This window comes from Melospiza melodia, chromosome 8 (assembly GCF_035770615.1).
Source record: "Melospiza melodia melodia isolate bMelMel2 chromosome 8, bMelMel2.pri, whole genome shotgun sequence".
Lineage (NCBI taxonomy): Eukaryota > Metazoa > Chordata > Aves > Passeriformes > Passerellidae > Melospiza > Melospiza melodia.
This window is the reverse complement of record NC_086201.1, coordinates 6822346-6848171: the sequence shown is the minus strand read 5'-3', so window position 1 is coordinate 6848171 and position 25826 is coordinate 6822346. Positions and strand designations below refer to the sequence as shown.

The 25826-nt window shown below is 38.3% G+C and overlaps 1 protein-coding gene across 6 annotated transcripts in view; it reads left to right on the top strand.

Annotated features, from left to right (window-relative positions):
• The window catches only part of MGAT5 (alpha-1,6-mannosylglycoprotein 6-beta-N-acetylglucosaminyltransferase), a 112024-nt gene that overhangs the window by 14804 nt on the left and 71394 nt on the right, over positions 1-25826 (top strand). The window contains exon 1 of one of the 6 annotated variants that reach the window (XM_063161622.1): positions 11702-11822. The exons of 4 other annotated variants lie outside the window; for them this stretch is intronic. The gene's annotated coding sequence lies outside the window, so the exon portion shown is untranslated. Of the gene's footprint in view, positions 1-11701; positions 11823-11896; positions 11983-25826 lie in introns of those variants that run through there. One more of the 6 variants, XM_063161623.1, reaches the window with a different exon arrangement.

Here is a 25826-nt window from a genome sequence, read left to right as displayed (position 1 = left end):
AGAAATGTGGTTTTAATTTCTGTAATTACTGTGCACCAGATGGTGGATGTATGCTTTTTTCCAGCATAAGTACTTCAGCTCAAATATAAGCAGTTGTGATCTTTATTTACAATTCATCAGATTTTAACCTAGGTGATAACAATTCCTTTGTTATGGCCCATTATGATGACCTTCAAAGAAGTATGTAGATAAAACCTCACTATTGTTTGTTATGGTTACAAAAAACCTTTCTTATTGGGTTTGTTTGGCTTTTCTTTCTCCCAGATCTTAGTTACAGAGATAGCAAAAGTATGCACTAACTTTGTTTTGGAATAAGTTATCTAATGTTAGAATATGTACTTATAACATTTGGTATAAGTTATCTAATGTTAGAATATGTACTTATAACATTTGGTAAATCTTAGTTAAGAGCAATACTACAAAATACATTAGAGGTTGCTAACAACTTGAGAGAAATGAGGAAAATGAATGAAATGTATTTCCCTATTTGAATCTGAAGATCTTGTTTTTCTGCCAATTATTTTCTTCTGTCCAGTCCTATTTGCTTATGTACATGCACTTTTTCCTCCATAGTTGCTCTGATAATTGTTTTTCAAAGGATCTATTATCATTGTTGTGGAAGCTCTCTTTGACTTCCAAGTTCTTAGTGCATTTTTGCTGAATGTGCCCAGAACAGCATCCTCTAAAATGTTCAGAGTCATCTCAGCCCTTTAGAGAATGCCTAAAAAAATGGTGGTTTTGCCCTTGGCAGAAAACAAGTCATGTATGGGTTTCTTGAGGTTTTTTGTTTTTTTGTTTTTTTTTTTTGTCTGCCTGCCCTCCCCCTTAAATTCTGAATACACATTTCCAAGAGTTAAGGAATTTTCATGTTTGTGATTAGAGGAGGGCTTAGTTATGACTTGCATGGTGGTTTTCTTTGAAGTAGGACTGGCATGCAGCCATTAATACATTTTCAGGATAAGGTGTCCACAGTATGTTGGCACACACTTGATAAACTGGTCTTTATAAGTTGATTCATTTGACCTCTTATTAAGAGCTGTCTGTACTTTATACAAGCAGTACTGTTTTGTTTAAATATTGTTGATAAGAAAGATGTTAGGTTGGTGAAAGTTAATTCATCTGTCGTGGTTGTTGTTTGGTGGATTTTGTGTCAGAAGATAATTCTGACATTAGCATTAGTAGGTTTTGGTTCATAACAAATGGTGTAACTACTGAGAAATGTAGGGGTTGTTTTGGAGTAACCCTCTTCAGGTGCTGTGTCACTGGCAGGGCTTTCTTCAAGGACAAACCCATAAGTAATAGCTCTAGGACCATGGGATCAGTACTGTTGGAACTGAAGAGCTCTGTAGAGCTTTTGGGTAGAGCTGACAAGATATTTTAGAAGTTTCTTCTTTCCTTGAAAAGAAATACCTTGTTGCCCATTTCAAAATGAGGTAAGCAATTGATGGAGGCCTAATGTTTTGTGACATTATAAACACTAACAAAGTCCATCAAGCTTTTAACAGAGAACAAAGGTTATGAGATTACTATTCAGTCTATATTTCAGCTGAGACTTTGAACTGTTTTCTTTCCTGCATTAGAAAATTATTATGTTGATATGAGTGTAAAGAAATTTGCTCTTAAGGCTTAGATTGTAACACAATGCTCTTTCCACCTTCCTTATATTGACATCAACCCAGGGATACTGTGTTCAATTGTTTGCCTGCAGTTTGGGTTTTACATTACTGGGTTTATTTAATTGTACTTCTCCCTGCCTCTTGTTGATGGCTTTTATAGTTCTTTAAGCTTTTTTAATTAATTCGTAGCTCCAGGGGAGATGGGGTGAGAAGAGGAAAAGAAATAGATTTACCTTCTTTTGTGAAACTTGTAGTGACAAGTGACAAGCCACGCAGGAGTGCTCTCTGACAGCTGTGGCAGCAAGGAAATTTAACTGTCCAGGCTAACCTTTTTGTCAGCCCACTTTGGCAGGAAAAAGGCCTCTCATGCCTGTCTTCCATGACAGGCTGTATAAGCTGGGTCCCACAGCTCTTCACTGGGCCTTGCATTCAAACTCAGTTTGTGTTGGCTGACTGTGCTTTATCCTCTCATAGCTGTGATATCCCATCACAAGAGAGCATGAAGTGAAGGTTTCTTCACTGCAGGGTTTGATTGTTTTTTATGCATCACTGCTAGATTGTGGTAAGAAGAGAATTCCAATTTCTCTGCTTTGCCTGTAGCAAGAATATGCAAACTTGGTTTGTCAGAGTTAAGCAGTGTGATGTTACATGCCTGGGAGTATGAGTTCCTGAGAAACTATTTGGATTTGGCTGAAAATGACTGAGAACTGCAGCTAAAATTAGCAGAGATGGTCCACTGCAAGCAAACTGATCCAAGGGAGAGAGAAGCAGAACAAAGTCAAAACAAACCCCCTGCTTGTTCAATGCCATTTGCACCGCCGATATGGTGATATAAATGTCTGCTGGTTGCACCCTGTGTCTACAGAGCATTGTTCATGTGCCAGGTCATGCTGACAGTACTTTACCTTCTGGTGGGCCCAGAGCACACGAGGAAATGTAGATTCTGTCTACTAGCAAAGATGAGGCACTAGAAGCTGGTTAAATCATTGGGCAGGGTTTTATTGTTGGGGTTGTTTTGGTGTTTTTTGGATGTGGGGTTTTTGGGACATTTTTGGGGTGGTTATGTGTGAGGAGTGCAAAATTTGTTTGGCTTTTCTCATGACATTTTCTATATTTTCTCAAACTGCAGTCGGTAAATGTCCCTTCCCAAAGGAATTGCTAGTCTGTAGACTTGTGATTGTCATTGTAACTCAGCCAGGGATAGACAGAAACTTGTTATATAAGAAGTCAAAAATGATGATATTTAATAAGAGGTTTATTCTGCATGGCAAGAATTTAAACTATTGTTTAATTAGGAGGCGAACCACTTACTTTGCCCTCTAGTTTGTTATGTGTTATGAAGGTTTATGACACTGACTCATATAGCTTATTGCAGCTCATAAATGTCACCATAAAATTAGACAAAATAAGAGTGTTGAAGTGTACTGCTGCCATTAGCTACCCAGTTGGTTTGGCTTTGGTGACAAGTTTGTAGATAAAGCGTGAATTTTAGAGTTGAAGATGTCATAGGACTTGAGTATCACACTGCTTCTCATTCTGGAGTCAGCCTCTATCTAAAAGTTGTAGATAAAACTTATTTTCTGGTCATAGCTGCTCCTTGCCAGCAGTGGCAGTCAGTGAACTGCACCAAGGTTAAAAGCCATTAAAAACTGTGATAATTGTCAGTAAGTCAGCGATGCCACTTCTGGGAACACAGTACCAGTGAGATGCTTTCATTGGATATTTGTGGTTTTGCCCAAATGGCACTCAGTCAAAGCAGGCAGTCAACAATGTGAGCTGAAATGGCCACTTCTTTAATAGTGCAGCTAATGACTTGCAGATGGAAGCTATTGCAGTATGCTCAAATACTTCATGTGTGTCCTGGAGCCTGCATCTTGCAGGACTCTTGTCATTGTGAAAAGGTGTGGCTTTACACCAATAGATTTCAAAAATTGTCAGATGTTTTATACTGTTTATTATTTTTTACATATAGAAAATAAGATTTGGGAATGTACAAGGAAGGTAGTCCATGGCAGTGACAGCAGAACTGTCACCTGATCGCAGATCATTTTAGGGAAACAAAAGCAGCCTGTCAGATAACTTTGGTTTGCTTGCTTGATGGGGTGCATTTAGAGACGTAGGTTTTAAGCGACTGAAGATATGTATTTTTTTAAACTGTCACAATAAACTAGAATGTCACTTCTAGTTAGTCTCTGTTTGGAGGCAAATCTCCTCTGTTTTTAATAATTTATGTAGGAATTGTGTGAAAGATTTAAAATGTGACAGCTCTGAAATAAGAAGATTGATGCTACTGTAGTGTGATCTGATTTGGATTCTGACCTAATTTCTTTTAGTTAGTGATTGGTATTGGACTTGTGGGGTGCATGAGCTTATGACTTTTGGAGATTACTGACTGATATTTTTAGGTTACCAGCTAATCCTGTTTAGGAATGGGATTTTCATCTGAAAACAGACAGCTCCTTAAATTCTTCCTGTTTTAATTTAGAATGACAACTGGAAATTGTACAGAAAAAGCAATGGATTGTTTGCTTAGTTCACACTGTCTTGTGCTGTGGCTTTCCGCTACACGATTATTTTTATGTGTGCACAAGTTTTAAAAATGGTATTTTTCTTTAATATTTAAATAAAAGTCAGATGTGCCATTGAAGCTGTTCATTTTGCACATGCTGTAAAAGAGGTATGGGAAAACATTGTGTACACATTGCCCCAAAAATGCTCTGAGCCTTTCTGTCTGGGTTTTCCTTATGTTGCCTTGTAGCTGTTTGCAAAGCAGCCAGACCATAGATACACTAACAAATGCAAATTCCCACTTCCGTTTGCTTATTCAACAACTGTGTTCCATATATAAACACTCTCCTCCAGATGTTTTTCTCCTTGTTAGCAGTACCTTTCATGTGCTTGTGAGGGATTGCAGAGAGAGCCTTGTTCCTCAATTCCACACTTAGCGAGGGGTTGCCATCTGCTGTGTGTGTGGCTGTTTGGAAGGTAAGCATTTTGTCACCTGTTCCTACAGACTGAGACCATAATGCTTTACCAGCCTTATTTATGAGGTCACCTCTGTGAATTTTTATTCGACTTTGTGAAAAGTGTAAGGAAGCAGAAAAATAAAGGCTATTGTAGCTTGAATGTTAGAATGTTATGTGGAGGGTTTTAGCTGCTGTAGCTGTTTTATTTCCTTTTTCTGTGTCCTTTATGATGGGAAAGGAAGCCAAACTGAGGTGGAGAGATGATAATTTGCACTATAAGTGTGAAGTGTATGAGTAATATCGTGCTGTATTGACAACATTGTTTAAACTGTGTGGGTTCTGTTGCTGGCTTGGCATGCTAATATTGATAGGCTTTGCCCATTTCAGTGAAAAGACATGTATTGGACTGAGCTTGATGTAAATTTCTCTGGGTGCTCCTGCCCCAAGTTTTACTGCCTCAAAAGAGCTGTTGCAATGCACACTCTGTGGCACAGAGAATTCCCCTAATGGCTTGGTGAGGTTTTCATCTCTCTGGAAAAGGGGGCTGAAGTGAAAGGCAGGGAGTAGGAGGATGTCACATTCACGAGGGAGATGTCATGCCTGAAGTGACATCCCTGCATCCTAGAACCCAGTTCCAGTCATGCTCCTGTCTTCTGCAGGCACAGAAGGTGCAGCTCTGGGGGCACTGTCAGCAGTGAAAGGCAGCAGCCAGGTCCCAGGAGCTCTCCCACTCAAATCAAAATGAACTTTGCAGGGCTTTTTTCCCCCCGTGCTTCCTTCCACGGCAACTCTTGAGAGTTATTGCGGGTTTCTTTAAGGAAGAAATCAATTCAGCTACTGTTCTTCAACAGCTGTTGGGGTATAGGGAGCATTATCTCTCACTGAGGCTTTATGTGCCCCTTTTGTCCCTTCAGAACTGCTTTAACTGTCCACCTCTGCTTCCTTTTCTTCCTTTTCCCTTCCATTTCCTCTGCAGTTCCTGTTTATCATTTGTCGTTCGTTTTGCTTTTACTCACACAATATAGAAATAAATAATATCAAATATCTGCAGGACTTGATTGACTTGTATTTCTTAAATCTGAAAAAGCTGAAATTGTAGAGATTTGGTAAACTTACTCAATAATTTCTAGGAAGATGATTTGAATACTGTATAAATCACACAGAGCTTCAGCTTTCTGCTCTTTACTTACCTGGCAGCAGTCACATGGAAGAGAAAATACTGCCTAGATACTCAAGTTCTTTGGATAATTAATTTACTTTATTTTTAATAACTCAGATTTTGAGGTATCAAAAGGGGGACTGTTTGTGGGAATGGCTTTCACTTAATTTGTATGTGTATGCATGGGATAAGCACATTCATTACACTAGTGGAGACTTGCATCTGATATAAGAGATGCTAGTCAAGTTTTACTCAATTTCAGTAAATTCCTGAAGATTGCATAAATGCATGGATACTTGGTAAACAGACTTTTTAAAGCAGAACTTTGAAGTCTTACTCATAAGGCAACTCAGACAAACCAGAATCCTGTTCTGAAGATGAAGGTACCTGGAGGAAGGTACTGCTGAAAAGAGCCAGTGGGAAGATCTTTAAAAGGGACCTGAAATTAGGTGTGCTGTATTCTGGTCTTGCCTTAACTTAAATATGAGAATTGACCAAGCTTGTCTTTAATCACTTGGGATGAAAGTAGATCCTTTTCACACACTTAATGATATTTTGCAATGTATTCTGGGACTGTCTGGGAAACAGAATGAGTTTGACAGTAACCTGCATAAAGTTTCATTGATAAAATACTGCAATTATGGAAAGCTGTTGAGTGGAAGAATATCTATGGCTGTCCTTTCTTTCATACTGGATATACAGTTCTTTCAAAGCATTTTTAAAAGACTTGTATCATTTACTCGGATAAAGGCAGCCAAGATTTGAGGCCAAAATACATTTACTTGTGTGTAGGAAATTGTGTTGATGAAGGAATGCTTATTGCTTGGAGGGAAAAAAAAAGGTTTTGCAAGATGTTAATGGCTTTTTCTAGTAAATGGTTGCAAGATTTGTAGTGTTGGCTCCAAAATTCTTTATCTGCATGGGTTTTTTTTAAAAACCAACTGTGCATAAATCAAGTAAGAGGCTTGGAATAGATATTTGAAGCATGAAACTTATTAATTTAGTCTTTGAAGTTTTAGTAAGCCTTTAAAAACCTATACAGTGTACCAGCTTGGTACCTTGGACTGTGTCTCCAATGTGTCTGTTCTCATTTGGTAGACTTTTACTGCTGCTCTTATTGCTGACTCTGAGTTTGGTTACATACAGACTTATGTTGATGCTGTTCTTAAAACTGTGTTGAAAATATTTCACTTACAGCAGATCAAGATGGGCAAATGTCAGCTTCTGGTAGTAAAATTCAAGTAAGTGTGAGAAGCATCAGAATACCTTGGTTTTTTAAAACACTTTCAGAGTTAACAACTCAGTTGAAACTGTAAATTGTGCTTAACCTCTGAGTCATTTTATGCTTGTTATGTTATTCTGTATTACAAGTACTATATCTATGTAAGGAATAATATTTGGTTTTTCACTGATGCTGCCATGCTAACAAGAATAGTAACTGAATTGCTGCCACAACATTTATGGATACTTCTAGAACTCCCATGTTCCTGTGCCCCACTTTGGGTGCTCTGTCTGGTTTGAAGTGTTCAGGTTTGAGTGGTTTTCCACTCTGTCAAAATGGGTTGCCCTACCTACTTAACTTTTGACTGGAGAAGTTGTACCTGTAAGGGACTGCAGCATCTGCCATGGGATGAGAGGCTGAGAGAGCTGGGACTGTCCAACCCAGGGAAAAGAAACTTTGGGAGGGAATCTTATTAATTTTTATGAATGTCAGATTGAGGAGGTGTAGAGAAAACAGGGACAGACTCCTCCTGATGGTGCTCCATGAACATATGAGCTGCTTTAAGATCATACTTGAAGGTAAATTTGCTCTATTTGTTTCTTGTATATTCCACATACACATCTATGTCAGTGAGTACTATCACAAACCTTGTAGTATTTGTTTGAACTACTTTATTGTGTGATGGACTTAATTAAAAAATCAATCACAAAACCAAATAAAAAATTTACAGCAATGGAGAAAAAAATCTAAAAAAAAATAAAAATCTAAAATCTAAAAGCAGAACACATAAAAAAGGCTTTCTTATATTTTAATAGCAAATTTTCAAGTAGAAGTATTGACTGTGTGCTGGGTGAGATTCATGTGGCAGTGGCCCAGTGTGTCAGTAGACTAAGGCAATTAAATACTTAGGAAGGGCAAGGGGAGGTCAACTGCCATTTGAAAAGCTGGATATGAAATCCTACACTGTCAGAAAAAGTCTTGCTTTTATGCAAGCTACCACTTAACAGGTGTTGGAAAACAAGGACACCTTTTGTCCTTTTGTATTGAGAGACACCATGTTCATGTTCAGCCAAATGAATGGTTTTTTAAGAAATTGAAAGTAGGTTTTTGGGGGTTTTTTTCCCAATACTTTTTTTTTTTTTTTGGAAAACCAGAAATTGAAAGAGATGCTCTGTCACTTTGCAAGGCTGTAACAATGGGTCATTGCCAGGCACTGCAGTAGGGGTTAAGGACAATAGAGAGATCAGGCACAATGCTGAAAACAGAAATGAAAAGAGAGAAATGCTGACTTGGGGTCAAACTTTTTCTTTTACTTCTTCGAGGAGTATATTGTTAAAGATCTTTTATAAAAAGAGACGTAAGTGCATTCAGTGGGTGGGTTAACCACTCAGTGTTTTATGTTTTATTTTCCTAAATGAAACAATCTGCTACTTTCACTACTTAAGAATAAAAAAAAAAAGAAAAAAAAAGGAAAAATGCATGAGTGTAAGTGATTTTATAGTAGTTTTCTTTTTCTCTGTACTGTAAATGAATGCACTTTCAGTCTGAGTAACATCATTTAGATGGATTTCTGATTGATGGAAATTATGCCCTCTCAAATTGCTGCAAGCCATGACGATTTATTTTTTTGTAACTGACAAGTTCACCTCTAAACCATGTCCCTAAGAGCCATATCCACGTGACATTTCCATCCCTGAGGAACAGTGGCTCCCCCACTTTCCAGGGCAGCCTGTGCCAGTGCCTGACAACCCTGTCAGTGATCACCCATTCACCTGCTTCTGCTGTTAACTAATCTACTTCAGTTTGCAGAGGATAAAAGGCTTTCCAAGGTTTGTCTTCTCATCTGTCCCCTTACCTTGACTGCAGCCTGGGCTGGGTCCCTGTGGGCTGTCACTGTCACCGTGCCATCAGCTGTGCAATGCTGGGGAGTTCCAGGGCAGCACAGCAGCAATCCCTGCCTGCTGCAGCCTCTGCAGGGTCCTTGTCAGGCTTGTCCTGTGTTCATGGAGACCACGTTTCTTAGCAATGTGAACTCCTGGAACAGCAATAAATCCTCTTGCAGGGGAGGTTTGGTGCACAAACCTTGCAGCGTTTTGGTGCACAAGTCCTGGCTGTGATATCTGTATTTATAGGATTTATTATGATCCTGCAGGACCTGAGGAAGTTGTAATACTATTAGGTCTTCAGATTTGAGTGACTGACCCAGTAAAACGTTTTCTGAACTAACTGGAGTCAGAAATGTGCAGTGTTCCTAAACTCTGCTGTCCCATCTGCCTGTGGGTTAAATGAGTCCTGTCCTGGAAGGTCAGTCTGTCCTGCCTGTGAGCCACATTTTTATTCCATCTGTTAAAACGAATGTTCTGAAGATGATGCCAAGAAAGATTTTACTAAATATACACACTTTTTATGGGAATAGATAGTCCTTGAAGTGATCACGTTCTTTTCTGAATACCACAATTAAACAGATTTTGACCACCCTCTCAAAAGTCAAGTGCTGGAAAATGACTTCACATATACTTATATATATATATATATATATATATGTGTGTGTGTATATATACATAGATATATTATATATGTGTATCTATATATATAGGTACATATAGATATATACATGTATATTTGTATATATGTGTATATATGTATACATATATATATTTATTTTTGCTTCAGATTCTTCTTCATTCATTATGTTAGTCTGTTTTTCCATAAAATATATTGTATCTTATTTTTATTAATATATATTATTGATTAGGAAGGTATTTATATTCATAACATATAAAATGCACCACTATAAAAATATCTTAAATTCAGGTGTTTAACTGACACAATGTAAAAAGGCAGAGCTGTAAACTTCAATTTCTTCTTATGAGGAAAGTTGGGAATACCTAAAACTTAAAATGCAGGCTCTTAATTTTTTTCTATATTCAAGCAAACCACAAAGAGCAGCTGAAAAGATAACTTTCAGTACCCGTATTCAAATCTCAAACTTTTTTTATTCTCATGAATTCTTGTTACAGCTATGATTTATATTTCCAAATGTAGCAAGTAAAATATTCCAAATCCTGAAGAAATTTTTTCTATTTCGCTCCTTCTTTAACATGTTAAGAAGGATGTGGGGAGGGAGAAAGAAGAAATTAGCTGGTGCTGAAAAATTCCAACCTCACTCCTACTCTTTTATAAATTGCTGTTAGTATTCCTGGCTCCATGTGTGAGCCCGAGGTCTAAGCTTGAAGTTTAAGCTATAAACAGAGATGAGATAATTTTGTACAGGAATAAATGTGCACAGATGGAGATAATCAAGAAGTGACTTAAATGTGTGGGCTTTTCTGGAGGTGCCAAAAGCCCACCACACCACACTGACGTCGATGGGGACTACAGGTGTGAATTATGCTCAGCCATTCCCCGAGTCTGCTTTGTAGAAGGTGAGCTGACACCCACAGGACTACCCAGGAGTGTCTCATTAAATGCTGTGGGAGTTAGTTGGGTATTTGGGCGTGTTCATAAATCTCTTAGACACCTCTTTGCATATTTATTGAGATTTCTGTAAAATTCTTGCTGTGCTGTTGACAGTTGCCATAATTAAAGTGACTTTTTTTTTGTTCCCCCCCCCTCGCTTGTCTTATAGTTCTCAGTTAATTAAAAGAAATCCTAATGTTGTAGTAGGCTCAAAGGTAGAAACAACAAAAACTTTCAAGGACAGTACTTGGCATAACATGAAGGATCTCTCTAGGATTCTTTAACCTGTTGGATACATTAAAATTCAGGAAAAGGACCTTTTGTGCTTTAGAAGTCCTAATGATAAAGGCAAAAAGCAGCCTTTTTAAAATAAAAACAGCACTTCTGTAGATGCACCTCTGAGACATCAATTCTTTGAAATTTAGGAGGAAAAATATTTTAGAAACTGTTAACAAATTCTAGGCATTTTTTTATTGACAGTCATCTGGCATGACTGACAAAAACCCCTTTATTTTTCTTTGTGCTACTTCCATTTAAGGCACACTTCTGTAGTAAAGGAAGATGTTGGTATTGGCAAAGATTCAGATTTTTTTCTCACTCCTTGATAGTTATAGTGATTAAATGTAGATAGTAACAGAGCTTTTGATTGAAGAAAAAAACCCTGTAAATTAGTATTAATTTTGCAGTGACATACTCTTGCATGTAAGTCCTATATTGCACAGTAAGCCTCCATTAGGCTAATAAATCAAATTTCATTTTTCTTGAAGTTGTTTTCATCTCCATTCCCACTCTTTCCCAGCCACAGCAGCAGCCTCTCTTTCCAAATTCTGAATGTGAGAATATTAAAAATAAGAATAAAAAGGCAGAAAACCCCCAAGCGTGAGTCTTGCAGAGTTTTGACACACATTCTGTGAGGTATAGCCTGTCATGCAGCATACATGTTTTAACAGGCAAACACACCTCCCCCTTCCTAGTCTCAATTTAGTGCAAAAGCATTTTTCTCTGGCTTTGCTGTGCTGACAGCTCCCTGTATTTCCCTGTACACACTGGTCTGACCACGTTCCCTTTCCCATCCTTTGCTCCCCTCCTGTTCCCCCACTGACACATCATCATTTTGTCTTCACTTGCCTGTCCCCATCCTCCTCCCCAGCAGGGTTTGGGAGGTTTCCTACCTCCCCCAGCCTCGTGCTGCCCACAGTGGCTTTGCCTGGAGATCCACTCTGTGAAAAGCATCTTTTTGCTTTCTGCCTTCCTCCTCCCAGCCACAGATGAGAAATCTCCCTTTAATCTCTGCAGAGCCTGCCCATTCTCAGATCTCTTCTGAGAACTCTGCTCTGCTGTGATACCTGCAGGACCAGAAGGAACTGAGACTCTCGCTCTTGTCAGCAGTGCTTCCTGAGGTTTGTTTCTTTGTGGTCCAGTCCGTCCCCACGTTCTTATCTCTGGTTGCATGGCTTGGTTGCTGGGCACAAGACAGAACTTTGTCCTTGGTATCAGAGAGAGCAAAGTCTCCTAATCCTCGAGCAGGATTTACTGTGGTGCAAATGCCACTCTGGAGAGGTAGGTGTGGCTTTAAAAACCTTTCTGTATGATAGGAGGTGTTCACTGTGTACCTCAGTGAAATCCAGGCTTGGCAAGGAGAGAGCTGTGGTAATTTTCCTCTTTTTTTTAAAATTTCTTTTGTTGTTCTGTGGCCTATACTGTATTTTCCAGTTTGATGCATTTCGCTACCTAGAATCTGACTTTCCAAGCAGAAAAATACACATGAGGGTTGCAATTTGACTTGTGAAAAAATATGGTCAGGATTGTGGGGCTTTTGTGAATTGGAATTGCGTTTATACGTTTATATTATTTCATACATATATGTTAGTTGAGCTGTGACGCGTCCTTGTAATATCATTTTATTTATTCACTTAAAACCTCTTGACAATTTAGCCCTTAACAATACTGCTAGTTTCCCCTCCTGCTTTAATTGAAAGCTTAGGTCAAATGGAGATGAATGGATTGTCTGTGTCACTGGAATTTGTTACCAGCCTTACCTTCTTACAAATTTTATACATTTTATTTCCTTTGAATTCTGATTATGTTGTAAATGGTACATGAGGCAATGTGTTTTGTTGAAAACTAGGGGTTATTACTTTTGTTCTTCACCTCAATTCATCCTTTTTTGTTTGGGTTTTGTTTTACTCTGTTTTAGCTGGTCCCATTTGTTTGCCTTTCTTGAAAAATTGCACAACGGGTATTTAATTTAATATTCTTTCCAAACCTGAGCTTCCAAAACTTTCTTGCCATGTTGCAATAAAAAAACAACTTCAGCAAAGGATGGAGAATGGAAAATGTTAGTGAATATATTTAAAGCAAATTTAATTCAGTGGATGACTATTTTTTTTTGAGTTATGCAACACTAAATTTAAAAATGAATTCTTGTCAAGGTTCTTGAATAAAAATTGTGGGATGTCTTGGCGCCTTTCTCTTTTTGAAAGGAAAAACTCTCTGCTCTTGTATTTAAAAACTACTTTCTTGGAATTGGCTGAAGTGTGGGGAGGTTTTTTTGCAAGTGCTTTTGCTGACATTTCTCTAAGTCTTGCTTGCTTGCATTTTTAATCTTCCTGATGTTTATTTGCTTGCAGTGTTCGCAATGTCACTTCAGTTTTGCACATAAAACTTCCTAAGCATTTATCTTTCACCCACTGCTAATGTTAGATCTGGGTTATTTGTGGTTCCTGCTTTGTCCTTCAAACTCCTTCCTTCTCCCTATTGTCCAGAAAAATAAAAGTGTTGACTTAAGTGGGGAAAAATGCCAATGCACCATATTTTATTTTTCATTATCATGCAGTCTGAAAGATAGTTTCCTTCTGTATTTTTGTAAAGCAGATTTTGCAACAAGTCCTGTATGGTGTTTTTTCTTTAATCATTATATGCACATGCCCAATATGTTGTGTATTGATTTTTTTTTTTTTTTTTGCCCCACGAAATTTATTATTTTAAAGTGATGAAAGTGTTATTTGACTGTTGAGAATTGCCTCAGAAATGGCTGACCTTCAGGGAATAATGAGATATTTTATCTAATGAAGTTTCATGCATTATAATACTTAAAAACTAAATAATGAGAGCTGCTGCTTCTACAAAGGTCTGCCAAGTACCAAGTATTTGGTGGTTTATTCTTTTGTTGGATTTGATGTTTAGATGGCATATAAGCAAAGGGGGAGAAGAGCAAGATGAGATATTTAAATTATACTTAAGTAAATTTTATCAGATTTGAAAAATCTGATATGCAGCAAAATAATTTTTTTCTCTAGCAGTATGTGCTTCTTGGTTAGTGCTTATATAAAAATGCAAAAAGGGTGTTATGCAAGGGAGTGTTTCCTTGCCTGACACTCACTACACAGCCACTGTTGAAACATGAAAGATTCCAGTGCAAGCTCTAAAGCGTGGCTGCTGGTGATCAAGCATGTTTACCAACCTTCAGGAAGCATATTCTGTTGTTAGAAAAGTGCAATTTGAAAGCCTGATCAAGTGAATGCATCCAAATTTTGGGGGGAGTGCATGGGCTGGGAGGTGGTGTTGTGCTAGTAACAGGCACTGAGCTGCCAGCTGATTCCTGTGAAAAACTGCTTAAACGTGACTCTGCACAAGGGTGGGTTTACAAACATCTCTTTGGACATCTTCAGATTTCATAGTATCAAAAAAAGCCTCATGGCACTCTTGTGCAATATTTAATGTTACAACACTTGACTCATTCTAACCTCAGTGTCAATAAATATAATTAATTATGCATTGTCAGAGCATTGAGAGGAATTTATTCTCAAAATAGGAGTGGAGGAACTAATGGAAACCAGCAAAGTCTATAAAGGATGTTTGGTTGTCTCTCTTCTGTCACCTGTGGTTAGCTGTGTGGGTGTGTGGGGTTTCTGAGTATCTCTCCTATGTGACACTGTGTGTGAAATGTGTGAAAGAGGGTGGATGCTTTTGGAACATTTCAAAGTATTACTGCGAATTGTCATTGATCACATGAGATGATTTTCACCAATTTCAGTGAAATGGGACCCTAGACCTTGGACTTCTTGAGCCATAAATGCTTAATATGTAATTTAGACCAAATACTTTCATCATAGTCCATGTAGATCTTGAATATGTTCTTGCAATGTCTGTGGTTTTGTTTCCTTTTACCATCTGCCTCCAGAATCCTCTTAACTGCCCATGAAGGAACATCTAGATGGACCCATGATGTCTTATGCAAAGATAATGCTGCATTTTGTCCCTGAGGACTGCTGAAAGCTAGAAATTATTGGAATTTATTATACTAGTAGAAATTATTATACTAGTAGAAATTGTTATTCTGGTGAATGTATATATATGTAGTAGAACAAATCCTATTTACTAAGGACTGGATCCTTATGGTTTGAATCAATGCAAGTGTTTGGAAGATAAATTGCATAGAGAGCTGACCCTATGAGAAGTTTTTGGGGGTTTTTTTGTGAAGTTGATGTATTGGTAAGACTAATGGTAATATTGAGGAATAGTCATTCTGATAACCTTCCCCATTATCTTAAATATTTTATATTTAAGGGAGGTGTTGATATAGGAAGTTCTATTCACTGTTTGTGACTTTCTCATAAACAAAAAGCTCGACCTGTTTCCCACTCAAGATGAAAGGTGTAGCAGCTGAAGTGTATCAGGAAACAGCAATAACTTCTGACAAGCAAACTATTTCCTCTATCAGTGGTTAAAGTCCTATTTGTTTATGGGAATGCATTAGTTCTGCCTTGCCACTTGCACTTGCAGTCTTTGTGTTTGTTGGCAAATCACTCACAGTGTTGATTTAGCATTATTTCATGTTCTGTGTTTTCTTGGTCTTGCCTGACCTGGTGTATTCATCCATTCAGTTTGTGTAGCCCTTGTCTGTCAGGCTGCTCTCTTTAGTACCTTTACATCTCCTTAACATTCATTTCCTTGACTCTCTTAGACTTGAATTTAGATATTTGCTTACCTCATCTCACTCTGGGCTTTTTTTTTTTTCTTCCTCTTTCCTCATATTTCAATTTCTGTACCAACTTAATACTTTGTGTTTCTTACAATAACTTCCCCACTCATCAGATTTTCAAGCTTACCTACTGTTTTCTATAGAAATTTCTTCTCCTATCTGCTATTCTGAAATTTTATCTGTTACTGCATCCATGAAATGCTGATGACATTTGCAAGTTCTTGCTCATAATTAAGAGGAGGAAGAGTTTAGCTCTGCCTTCCTATTGATAATATTATTTATCTGTAATCCGTTGTACCTAGATTGTGGAACACAAAATTTCTGCCTCTAATTTTATTCTATTGTGACTTCCCAATGAAACAAGACTCTTTTAGTCAAACAGTTTTTTCCTTCATACTTCCAATTCCTGTTGGAATTTCAGTCAAACTGCTGATGAAATTTCTACAAGCTTTCTGTGAATCAGTAGCTGGCTGAGAAAGCTTCTGCTTCTGCAGTAAGGGAAAATAGGGAGCAAGAAAAAAGTAGAAGAGGTGGAAAAAAGAAAATTGCAGAAAACTGAGTTGGTATTCATCTTTGCAGTATTTGCATTTTGTTGCCATGGTTAGGGGCTGTAAAAGGGGGAATACCTGTTGGGGCAGCCATAGGATGTTACAGAGCTGCAGGAGCTCAAGAAACCCTTTTGGATAAAGTTAAAGCTCATTCATGCCTGAGCTTAACTGTTTTCAAGTGCACTCTTAGTAAATCTGCAATTGTGTGCTGATCCATAACCAAAATGCATGTGAAGGAAGCGATAGGGGTTTTGAATATCTTTTTGGCCATTAACATTACAAATTGCATTGTGTTCCTTGAGAGAATAACTACAGGCAACTGATTTATGAGTTTACTTACTTGGCAGTTTTCTTGATGGGATCTATGACATGAATGACTTTGGTAGCTCAGAGAAGTTTAATGTGCTCAAACATGGGTTTGCATGAGACATGCCTTGGAAGTGAATTGATAACCCACTAATAACACTTTCATTTATATATATATATATATATATATATATATATATGTACACGCACATAATGGACTACTCTAGGAGGCCACAAACTGAGCTGCTCTGTAATGAAAATATTCCAGGAATGCAAGCGATGTCCTCAAACTGTTGGTGTTTATTCTCCAAAGCCAGATTAGATAGAATCCACAGCACCAGTGCTGACAGACACCCACACCTCTGAGCTGAACTGCTTTTGGTGTGAATGTCACGTCCTCAAAATCTGTTGGGTTGTTTTGCAGATGTGCTCCTGTTCTGCTGTGGTGTTTGCTCACATAAGAGAGATTTCAAGACTTAAGTTGTGATTCTATGTCTATTAAAGACAGACCTCAGGCTTTATTTTCTGATTTACTTAAGGACAACTTACTTATTTGAGTTTATCTAGAACCTTGGAGAAGGAAGGGGAAGCTCATGACTACTCAAGCATTCAATATTGTAAATAATTAAATTTTCCAAGATGTGAACGTACATTGACTTTGAAACTGCATTGCAGGGGGAATAAAGGTTTGCTTTCAGCACTGAAAATGAAGCTACTTTTGCTACCAAACCTGGAATGGGAGTATTGATAATAGCTTCAACAAAGCATGCTTTGGAAAGGAGGCCTTTCTAGTAATTAGGATTATTTATTAAAAGCACTGAGGCATTAAAGAAAGTTCATTACCCAGACCATTACTGCAGTGTGGACCAGAACCAGCAGATAAAATAGCTTTTTTGAGTAGTAGCTTATCACTATCTAGAGAACCTGAAAACCTGGGAGTGAGAGAGGCTAAAAAGAGGAATGTTGTTGTTAATGACGGTGTGTAAGCAATGAGGAGAGCTTAGGGAGTTCTGTGTTGTTCCTTTAGTACTGTGTTGTGCGAAACATCAGCTCAGAAACCTGTGCTGCTTGCTAGGACATTTTCACATTATTTTTTATCGTGGTGGTGGGGTTATATGTTGTCCTGCCTCTCCCTGCCTAGCAGTAGTCTGGGGAGAAGCCACAAAATCCTATTACTAATTCATTTTCCTTATGCTGCCTGTGCCGGCTGTTTTCGGCACGTCACTTCTTTCTTTTTTTTCCCCATTTAGCTTTGTAAGGGCTACAGCTGAAACAGAGCTATTCCTCAGAGTTTGCCAGTACAAGTTGTTCTACAGCTGTCTGGGGATGCTGAAAGAGGGGCGGCTGTTTTCCACCTACTCAAAATAGTTCAGAAGTTGTGCCCTGTGATAAACTAAGTACAGCTTATTCGTTTGCAGAGGAAACTTGTGTGGTTTATTGATCCTGCAGGTTATTGGAAAGCTGATGCTCTCCCAGCACAGCAGTGATTACAGTCAGTGACAGGTTATGCTTGCCCTCACCTGGCTCTCCTTTGAAAATACTGTTGGGGTCATGGCCACGTAGTTCAGTGTTTGTCATATTTTCTCACAAAGCTTTAAAATTCTTAACAGCGTTGTGAGAATCATGTGCAGAGGTTTTGTGTGAAGGCTCATGTTATTGCTGCTTTATGGCTGAATGGGTCAGAACTGTGTAGACAGTGAAACTTTTGTCTAGTGTTTCCTCTAACATTACTTTCAAGCCCTTTGGTATGAGGTTCTGTCTTCTGTAACTGTAGGTTTCTAACGGGGCTTCATTGCACAGGTACAGAATTTCGTGTATGTCCCTTTAAACATTTTGACACCTCTGTGTGACAAATTGTTGCTCCTTACAAAGAGAAATAAGAAACATTGGCAGTTTTCATTCTTTGATTTCAAAGTGCTTTTCTAATCTTTGGTGCTATCAGCTCTTGAAAAATACCAGTGTTAAGCAACAGGATATATGCAGGAAAGAAGTTAAAATATTTTGCTGCCCTACTAACTTTTGAATTTGATTACAAATTAAAATTTCATCCTTTCAATAATATAGGTCTTAAATGCAGAGTAATTGAATAATCAGCAGCACTGTTGCTTCCAAACAGGTGACAGTACTGAAATTTTAATTCCATTAAATTTTGTTCTCTGGAGATGCAGCTTGTGCTTTCAGCCATTTGTCTAGCCACATAAGCTGGAATGTGTTCAACATGCTTGCCAAGAACAAATCCATTGGAAGAAATGTTATACTTTGACCCAAGTTCAAGAAATTCTAAAGCAACAAAAGATAAATATTTCTGAAGACTCATTTAATGTTCAGCTTTGCTGTTTACTTTTTTTGTCCTCCCTGTGATCTGATACGCACTTGCTTAATAGCATGCACATAAACATTTTCTATATATTTATTTCTGCTTTCCTCTCTTTTAATATTACTCTGCTGTCTTTTCCCTCGGTGTTTGTCCTTTGCAAAAGGTTTGTGTGTAGAATGCTCTAGCCACAATTAATTTAAATCAAATTAAATGAGAATTTATATTTGTTTTGATATCTACAATTCCCCACAAATGGTAGAGAATTCAATAAAATTAACTCATTTACACAGACATACTTATATTCTTTGCTTTATATTTTTGAAAATTTTTTTCAATAAGATGTAGTGAGTATTTTGAGCATGAACATGTTTGGATCTTTCCTTAGAACTTGTGGGGGGTTTTTTTGGCTGTCTGTCTGGGGTCCAGCACAATTGCTGGAGACCACATTCAGTGTGTTGACCATGGATTTGAGAGGGGATGGTATCTGGGCATCCACATTGATGAGAGCTTTCTTGCTGACTACAAAGAAGGTTTTGACTTTCCTCTGAGAGTTGGACAGAGCTCCTGTTGAGAGTCGCTTGTTTTTCCTCTTGGAGAGACCACAAGATGTGATGTAACAGGCTGATTTGTGGTTAATAGCAGTGGGTGAGATTGCAGCCTGGAGTATCAGCTTGATGCAAGAAATGAGCTAATGGATCCAATTTCTATGTAATAAACTTAGTCATTCTTGGAGTGCCTCATAATTTGGTTGCTTTGATTATAGGCTGAGGTTAATTTTATTATTCATTAAAAATAAATAAAGCTTTCTGCATAAGCTCATAGCAATGCTTGCAGCTCTTGCTGCCACAGATACTCTGTGCACTAAAGAAATGGGAGAGCATTAGCAGAACATGGGGTTGTTGTGTAGGAACCAAGGAGGTTTTGCTCATGACTGTGGAGATCACCCAGGTGATCTGAAAAGGGCAAGGCCCTGCTTCTCTGCAGGTGCCATGGTTTCACCCTTCAGAGAACAAGTGTCAAATGTAAAATTGAGAGTGACACAAGAGGATATCATATATTAGCCTTTCAGTGGGGAGAGTTGCAAAGAGGGAAAGAGAAAAATATCTGTACTTTATCCACACTAGAAATAGGATAAAACTTATTGGCCACAAGTCCTATTTTTAAAATTCATTAAAATTAATGAAGTAACTTAAAGGTTTGTTTGTGCAGTGGGCTTCAGGGACTCTTGAAGCCATGAAAGCATGCTCATGGGTAATTTTTTCACTGGTTTTAAGGGATTTTGTAGATGGTGACTGGGACTCTCAGGCTCTGTAAGTTACTTTCTTGCAAAAAAGAAAAGCCAACCAAAGCCCAGAAAAAAACAAAAACTGTTTCTTAATCTTCTTAATCTCTTGGTCAGCATGCTGACATTCCAAAATGTTCTTTTCACTGAGAAAATGCTATTTTGGGCATATGGTTTTAATGCAGCAGCAAGAAGAAGGTTATTAATATTCCCTGTCCTTTGACTGTAAATGGCTGTAAAATGTTCAAGGTCAGGAACATTTCTGATTTTCTGAAGTTCATTGAAGTCCTGTTCCTAGTCCTAACATTCATTCAGTTTATTGAAAGAAGATCAGGTTAGTTTGTGATTATGTTCTTAAATGCATTGCCGGGTGTGTTTCTAATCAGTAAACAGTGTGTGTACCATGAGGATTTCAACACATACGGATTTTTCCTTATGGATTTTCTTCTGATCCTTTTTCCCCTTATCTGTTGTGTTCTTTCCTTTTCTACTCTTTCCTCCCTGAAATATCACAGTAAGCAAACAGCATGAAAGGAAGAACATCAGATGGTTTAATTTTTGTAGGACTGAACTGCAGCAAGTGATGTGCCAGGTAGAAAATTTGAAACGCTTCAGAGTGCTCTGTGAAAGCACAGACCCACATGGGGGAATTAAGGTGGGATGCCACCCAAATTGTTCCTAAGTGGGGGAATTTATTTTTGAACGTGAAGGCAAGCTGCTTGCTCAAGATGAAAATTTACTTGTTTTTATGGCACCTTATCAGAGACTGTTTTCCCTTCCTTCAATTTTCATCCCACCACCTCCTGCCAATTTGTACTACATGCACATGCACAAAAGCAAACATGCCTCTCCAACCTAAAAAAACCCCAAACCTGGAGTATTTATACTCTTAGTCTCCCTCAGTCCATCTGTCCTGCTGCTTCTGTTGTGACCCAGTGTTGTTTTGCTTTTCTCACTCCATGGGATTACATCCCAAATTGCCACTTCAGGCTCAGTACATGGTGCCACATCAGCTGTAGAGGGGTGGTGAGCGAGAAGACACAGTGACATCTGTCAGCTAGAAGAAGAGAATAGGTTGGCAGAAACATTGCTGAAAATAAAATTGAGCAGCAGTAGGAACAGCAAAACTAAGACTCCATCACGCAGTTAAGGGAAATTGTTTCAGGCATTTATTTTCTATATTAAGGAATGTAAATTATAAAATGTGCAGTTAGCAAAAGTAGGCATAAATCTGGGATAGTTGCATGATTTTTTTTTTCCGCTGCCTATTTTTCCTGAGGAGCCTGTGAGGTGTGTAGGGAATATTTACAGCTTCTACCAGTTGGAAGCCCTCACCTAGACCTAGGACTTGCAGATCTGAGTTAGTATTATCAGCTTTGCTCACATGCTTCTGCTCCTTCCAGGATATTCTATCAGCTTTTTTTATCAGACATCTGCTTTTATTGGACTGATCACAACTGAATGAAAGTTTGCTTTAATATTAACAAAAGTGAAGTGGCTTCAAATTTATGACTTGACCTATTGAAATGAATGTTCTTTTGTTTCTGTGACCTACTCAGGCAGGATACAGCCCTTGGCACCCTAAGCAGGTGTGGATTCAGCCTTTGCTTGTCCTGCTGTCTGACCTCTGCTTTATGCACTTGACATGGGCAGTGGCAGAACAGCAGCTAAACTGCTTCTGAGCACTCAGTGTAACTGAGGCCCTTAAGTTTTGTTTAGATGTGTGGATGGTTTCATGTTAATGGAGAATATTTCCTAAGTGTGTCAGTTAATTAATTGCAGTGTCAGTACTGGAGTCAAGATGTGTGTGGTACAAAGACACTTGACAATGGTATGAGCAGACACTGTGTCTAAATGCAAGTAATCTTATCAGGAATCAGGCTTCTTTTTCTCTTCTCTGATCCTTTCTTATCTTCTACCAACAGAGCATGTGACTGTTCTTTGATTTCACTTGCCTGCATTAAGTGGGAGGCTGTAAGTTATCGTTGTTAGTGCTGTGCTTTGAAAGAAGGAAAGGTAGAAAAGGACTGAGGGAGCCAACATCTCACAGTCACAGCAAAGCTTGCACTGTTTCAGAGCACAGACTGGCCAACTGGGGTGGGACAGCTGCTGGGATGTTCCCCCAGGAATAAACTACTGCAATACCAGGAAATCAGTAATTTGCATTTGGTTGGGGTATAGTACACATCTGTTTAGGCAATACAGCTGTAGTAGGAGAACTGTGGTTAACATCAGCCTGGAATTCCAGTTTATGTATACTGAAAGTGTGTCTGGCTTAAATTCTTAAAACGTAGCACTCCCAGTTTGGACTCATTACTCCTAGAAAAGAAGTTTTAGAGGATTTTAGGGCGTATTGCATCAGTTTCTGCATGAAGCCTGACTCCTGGCACCCCTTAGCAGAGGAGGTCTGGGATAGGCAGGTGTTCTCACTCACCCTGTGTTTGCTGGCTGTAGCTGTGGTGTGCTGGCAGCCCACAGGCTTCACACTTGAATTATCATCAGCTTTTAGGTTAGCACGCCCTTGGTGAGAACAGAGGCGGTTCGTGTCTTGGTGTTTGTCCTTGGCTGCTCTGCAACAGCTTGTTCTGCAGAATCAAACAGTTGCAAACAGAAGGGCAGCTTGCCCTCTTCAGGAAACAATCTGGAAAATAGGTCAGGCAGGGTGGCCTGAGTGCACCTGAATACACATTGTGAGTGTCTGCATGGATATATATATGTAAGAGGAGAATGAGTTTGCTGTGACTGAAGGTTTAGGAGGCTGATGGAACAAAGCAGATTAAAACCAGCTTTAAACTTTATAACAAAACTTGAGTAGATTGACATTCACTGACAATACCTGTTACTAAAGGCTGGGTTTTACTCATCCCTGGTCATTGCTACTGCATAGTCAAAGCAATTAGTGTGTAAAAGTTTCATTATAAATTGTGAGCAGAGGGTACCACAGAGCTGGTGCCATGGATTTAGCACTGATGGGCCTGGCACAGGTGCCATTTCTTATACTAAGCAGTACTATGCCTCCTTTCCAGCTTTTGCTGCTGTCAAAAGAAAAGCAGGGGTTTTTTTCCAAAATTCAAGGTTGTGCCTTATCATTGATTAGTATTTGACCATTACTGAGTAATTCACAATTTTGGGGCCTCTCCTTTCAACCCGTGCCTGTATTTCCCAGCCCATGGTTCTTATCACATATCTAAGCTGTTTGCTGTAACATGAGGCACCTGGTACCCAGTTCTAGCTCATACAGTTATTCCTAGGATAATTTCTGAACCATAAGAGGCCAGAATTTGGGACTTGCATGTTTGGCATTGGAATACTGGTCTTTTCCTAGCAGTGGCAATACTATTTTTACTGAGCCACATGGTAAAAAAATACATATACTCTGTTTACTAGTCATGATGTTTAAGGTTGCTTAGGTTTGAGTTTATAACAAACTAATAATTAAATACCACTCAAGCTGCTGGTTTTATGGGTGCAAGAGCTTCTGTTTTGGTTACAGACAATTAAGGTTTTAGAACTGTGTAGCTACTGATGAATGGTGCATTCAGCTGATGAAGAGTTTAATCCTGAGTATCCTGATTTAATTCTGAGTATCCTGAGGATAGCGGTGTTCCAAGCTTACCCTAAGTACCATTTCTAATATAGGTACAGATTGGACAGAGAATATCAAGCTGTGTATATTTACGTACTTATAAAGAGTCTTAGCTTAATCTCTTGTAGATGATTAATTCTCCTCCTTAAAAAATGAAGAGGAATACGTGGAGATGTGTCACCAAAATTTTTTTACATGAAGATGAACTATTTGTACTCTATTTTAAGCAGGGAAAAAGAGAGAGAGAAAGGTAATATCTTAAAATGCTGAGAAATGTGTGGTTTGCACCCCTGACATACAGATCACTTTATTTAGGGTACTTATCTGAGATGTTTCTTGATAGTGTGAGGCTTCTTTTGTAGCAATGACATCAGCATGGTAATGTTATCCTCTTTAACTCGTGAATTGACCAGCTGTTGGACAGGATTTATTAAATACAGAACAGAAAAAATGTCTTTCTGATGAAGTTATATAATAGTACTTTAGGTACTTTGAAATTCTTGTGCCTGGTTAAATGGGTGTAAGGTTAGCCCTTTTTCAACTAAATATATGTGAATAATTTTTGTTCAGGGTAGGGGCAACTGAGTTGTAAATTGTGGTATGTTTTTCACAGAAGCTGTAATGAGTTTGTTTAAAAACAGCCCCAAACACCTGCCTGGCCTCCCACAGAATGTTGTTTCAGTTGTGGTGGGATTTTGGCTGGTTAGACTTGAATTTGAGAAAGAACAAGACAAATATTATTTATTAGAGGTGTTCTTGCCCCATGTATCCTTTCACTTTCATCCTGTTTTTCACACTTAGTGTTTAATTTTTGTACATTAACTGCTTTGACTAAGTCAGGAGGAATTCTCTTCCTAACAGTTTCACAAACAAACTCGCAACTAAAGCATCCAGTTTCCAGAGGGTGCTGGAATTATTTCAAGAGACGTCTTAGAGTGGGACCACATCTTTCCAAAGCTTAAAAAAAAGGGGTGGGAAGTGGGAAAAAAAAACCACCTGTCATTCTTTAGAAGCACAAATAAATATGGGTGTCATATCCTTGTTAGGTGTGTGCATTTGGAGACTAGACTAGGAAAAAGCCTTAGTAATTAACAGGATTGCCTCCTTTGGAACATTTATAAGATGTGCAGGAGAATAAGGGAAATACACTACCACCTGGAGTTTTGGGATGTCCTACTTGGTATGGGCAGAGAGATAACTTGTCAGTCAAATTCCATCAGTGATTATGGTAGACAAATGTGTGTTTATTGCTTCAGCTCTTGCTCAGTTCAGCTATTAATTTCCTGTCAAAACAGAAATACATGGAGACATTTCTGTGCTGCTGTCTTCATGCATTCCACATCACCCCTTGATATCTCCTGTCCACTGTCCACATAGGTACCAAATAATGACTCATTATAGGTGTGGTAATCATTAACTGGGGAATAGTTGTGTTGCAGTCCTTGACAGCTGTCAGGTCTGGGATTAATATATACCAAAGTCATATAAATATTTATTAAATATGTACCAAAGTTAGTGCAGCTGCCCATGGGAGCACCAGGATTCTGCTATGCACTTTATAAACCTCCATGGACACCAGCAGGGCTGTAAAGTTAATTAGTTGAGTGCATGTCGTTGGGAGCTCATCAGGTTGCTGGCCACTGAAATTGCTTCAGGAAAAATAAGGCTTGTTGGTGATATTTGGGTTTGGGGTTTTCTGTTTGTTTGTTGAAAGCGTGGGGGCCATTGTTCCATCTGTTATTGAATTTTAGTCCTTTGTTATGGCAAAGGTTTAATATTTGCTGTCTACCTTCTTACAGTTTTAAGTGGATTTATTTTTCTGCTGATAAATAGAACAGAAAAGTCAACACCTCTTTAAGGAGGTCATTCTCATAGTTCAGTGTCATTACACTGTTTCTTATACCATCTGTCTTTCTGTTCTAGAACTTTAAAAAGAAGACTGTGAAATACTTGCATTTTTAATTGCTGTTTTTAATGTTAATTATGTTCAGAGGTGTTTTTTTCCATTATCAACTAGTCATAAACAATCATTAGCACTTGTCTGTTAAAACATGGTGGTGATAGGTTTGCTTTCTTATTCAGTGTTTTCTGCTTCACAAACAAGTGATAATTGAGGAAGAAATATTGACTGTTTAACCACAGATCTTATTGCTTTAGAGGATGTTGTCAGTGCTTACTTGAAATTAAGTCACTGAGGGAGTTTATCTGGAATATTTTAGATTTTTTTAAAAGTTATTATATTTTTTTAGACTATGGATTTTTCTATATTTTATCACACCCAATAATGCAAAAGAATAGTAAAACTTTCAGCTTTTAATGAACTAACAATATTCTGCTATCCAGCCAGACCCAAAATATCTCAAGACTATAGTTAAACAAAC